Source organism: Bos javanicus, chromosome 15 (assembly GCF_032452875.1).
Source record: "Bos javanicus breed banteng chromosome 15, ARS-OSU_banteng_1.0, whole genome shotgun sequence".
In the NCBI taxonomy this organism is placed as follows: domain Eukaryota; kingdom Metazoa; phylum Chordata; class Mammalia; order Artiodactyla; family Bovidae; genus Bos; species Bos javanicus.
The window spans coordinates 37,013,848-37,017,304 of record NC_083882.1 but is presented as its reverse complement, the minus strand read 5'-3'; the positions used below and the strand labels follow the sequence as shown (position 1 = coordinate 37,017,304).

General features: G+C 46.0%; 1 non-coding gene across 1 annotated transcript; it reads left to right on the top strand.

The window, feature by feature from the left end:
- Positions 1 to 417: 417 nt before the first annotated feature.
- Positions 418 to 489, top strand: TRNAW-CCA (transfer RNA tryptophan (anticodon CCA)). Its single transcript has one exon. It is a non-coding gene; the product is annotated as a tRNA-Trp (tRNA).
- The last annotated feature ends 2,968 nt before the right edge of the window (positions 490 to 3,457 follow it).

Sequence of the window (3,457 nt, the reverse complement as noted above, 5' to 3'; positions counted from 1 at the left end):
CAATGCTGGAGAAAGATGAGAGGGAGCGGAATGAAAAGCATAAGGGAAGCATCACATGGGTTGAAAACAGAGTCAGGTAGAGCCGGGGGTCTACCTTTTCATGCACTTGCACTCTGCAAAATCTACAGCCCTGGCCAAGCTGCCTCTGGTTCACTAGCACCTCCTGCTATTGAAGGCTGGTGCTTCCAGCTCAGACCCACCGACGCAGGCCCTGGTCTGTAGACGAGCATCCTGCAGAGCCTGCCTTATCTCCAAAGCGCTCTGCCACCTTGGAGGCACGGCTGTGCAGAAGCAACCTTCAAGGGCCCCAGATAAAAGTATTGGCACAAAGGAGGAAAACACCAGCATTCAGGATCTGACTTGTGCTTTCCAGTGTGCTAAGGGCTTTTGGTACAGAATTCCATTTAAATGTTTGCTTCCCTGGTGGCTCAGAGGTTAAAGCGTCTGCCTCCAGTGCAGAAGACCCAGGTTCGATCCCTGGGTTGGGAAGATCCCCTGGAGAAGGAAACGGTAACCCACTCCAGTGTTCTTGCCTGGAGAATCCCATGGATGGAGAAACCTGGTAGGCTACAGTCCATGGGGTCGCAAAGAGTCGGATACGACTGAGTGACTTCACTTTCACTTTCCATTTATATACAGAGGCAGAAAAAGATAGCTCCATGCCATCTTTGGGGGAAGCTTAATGTCTTAGTTCACAAATAATATGTGTCTGTTCTCTCTGCATGGCACTTTCAGCCTTGAATGCCCTTCTCCAGAATCTTCACGTTTGTAAATCCCATCTGTCCTTACAGACCCCACTCAAACCCCACCATCTCCACGAGGCCTTCCTGATCCCGCCTCTGCCATCACCACCTTGTCAGACGTCATTTCATCCCACACTTACTCACGCTGTGCCATAGTTTCCTCATCTGTAAAATGGACATTATTATGTATTATTATGTAGTATCCACTCTGTAAGGTTACTGTGGAAATTTGTAAGAACGTTTAGAATGAAGCTTAGGATATAGGCAAAGCTCAATGTGGAGAAGGCAATGGCACCCCACTCCAGTGCCCTTGCCTGGAAAATCCCATGGATGGAGGAGCCTGGTAGGCTGCAGTCCATGGGGTCGCAAAGAGTCGGACACGACTGAGCAACTTCACTTTCACTTTTCACTTTCATGCATTGGTGAAGGAAATAGCAACCCACTCCAGTGTTCTTGCCTGGAGAATCCCAGGGATGGGGGAGCCTGGTGGGTTGCTGTCTATGGATGGGGTCGCACAGAGTCGGACACGACTGAAGTGACTTAGCAGTAGCAGCAGCAAAGCTCAATAATCATAATATTTACTGTTGTTATCAATGGATTTGACTGCTCTCCTTTGGTATCCTATGAGATTTTGGAGGCAGGGCAGAGAGGTCTCATTCATCTCTGAACCCTAGAGGTTAGTAGACAGCCTTGATACCCAACTGATACTCAGGCTCAGAAGAGTTTTTGTGGATGAGTGAGTGCAGGGGTGGCGGGGGTCAAGGACAAGGGCGATCCTTGAGCCAATAAACAGACTGCTCCTTACCCCTCCATCTGCCTGGCCATCTCCTGGGGCCACCTAATACTATGCTGTTAGTGTTCAAAACTGGCCAAACTGTCCTGGTGCTGGCTGCCAGCATCCTAGTCCTCAAACAGCCGCCAGAGAGGTGTGGCCACTGCTGTGTGGGTTGACAGCATCATGGAAACCGCCTTGGGGGTTCTGCTCCTCAGGGGCTGGTACAGATGGAACCTGTGCTCCTGGCTAAGGTAGGGCTTGGCGCTTCTGCAATTGCAGTCCTGCCTGGGGCCCCCATTAGAGCAATGAGCATGACACATTTGACTTCTTACCTTGTCTCTCCTGCTTCTCAGCACGGACGTTTCCTCGTGGATGTCAGACTTTGAATTTCTTATCATGTTGTTTATATCTAATAAGTGACTCGCCCTGTTTTTTTAAAAGTCAGCTTTTAAAAATACTGTGTTTGAACATCTGTCAAGGGCTGGGGATTAGCTGAATAGGCACTGGATGCCAGGATATTATATTCTCTCTTATCCTTTATACTGTAATTATCTTGATCCTCAAACAACTCAGCACCAGTTACAACCACTTTTGCAGACTTGTTGTTGCTGCAAATTCAAAAAATTATTTTATTTGAATCTAAATTAAACTGATATGTAACAAGGTTTTTTTTTTCATGCTAAGTCTCAAAAAACAGTATCTGCAGATGATTAAAAAACAGTAAAACATGGACAATTTCAAAGTTTATTTCAAGAATAAACTCATGAAAATTCATCTAATTATGCAGCAGTGTACCAAAAATAATCTTTTCCAAGCCTAAATTTGTTTAACAAAACACACAGTCAGCTAAGCCAAATGAAAGCAAACGTGTGTTTATGCCACAGTCACCCCCTCCCCCTGGTGCTCAAGTGGGCACAAGGGCTTGGCAGGGTTCAGAAGCCTGTTAGAGGTGTTCATGTGCTGAGCTGGGCTTGTCATTGTCTCCAGTGAGGGGCACTTGGCATCCAGTGGTCACAGAGATGCAGCCTGTTGTGAGTGGTTTCTGTTACAGGCCATGTGCAAAGCTGGGGTGTGGGAACTTAAAGGATTTACTCTTAGGAACTTGGGGGGAGCAGGGGATGCTACCTAAACATCATGCACTCGAATGCATGCACACTCAGGCCGTGTCTGCCCCTCTTCACATTAACAGCATTGCTGTTGTTGTTCAGTCATTATGTCACGTCTGATTCTTTGCGATCCCATGGACTGAGGCACGCCAGGCTTTCTGGCCCTTCAGCTACCGAGTATTGAGCTCTTGCGCTGGATCAGATATTTCTTCAAGGATCTTACATATGTTTTATCAACTGATCCAAGGAATGGAACTGGGAGCTGGTTGTAGATACAGACACTGAGGAACAAAGGTAAATCATCTTCCTAAGATCACACAAGTTTCAATATTTGGCTGAACTGAGATGGGATCTGTCTGCCTTCTAGAGCCATGTTCTTATCTGTTATATCATACCATGTCAGTTCAGCCCTGGGTCAGCCTCTTTGGGGAATCCATGAGAATCCCGGTTCTCCCAACTCAGACAAGTTCTTCATTACTCTCAGCATCTCAATATACTCACAAAACTTAGGGCATAGTAAAAATTCAAAAAGTCATAAAATATTATTATCCCATTAGACATACGCCCACAGAGGGCCTGTTTTATTCATAATTATATCCTTTGTCTCTCCCATAATAGTAACTCTTCCAGTGTTTGGCATATAATGTTCATTAAGGTGTGAGAAATGAAAGAATAAAAGTTGTATCCTTCCTATATGTTGTCTGCAGTCTATTTGGGAAGCGAAAACTAGCCAGTATGAGCAAAGGCGAGAACAAAATGCCACTGAATATATCAGTAAGGGGATGTCGATGACCTGCCAGGTGACTCATCGATAGTGTCACTTTGAAATCATA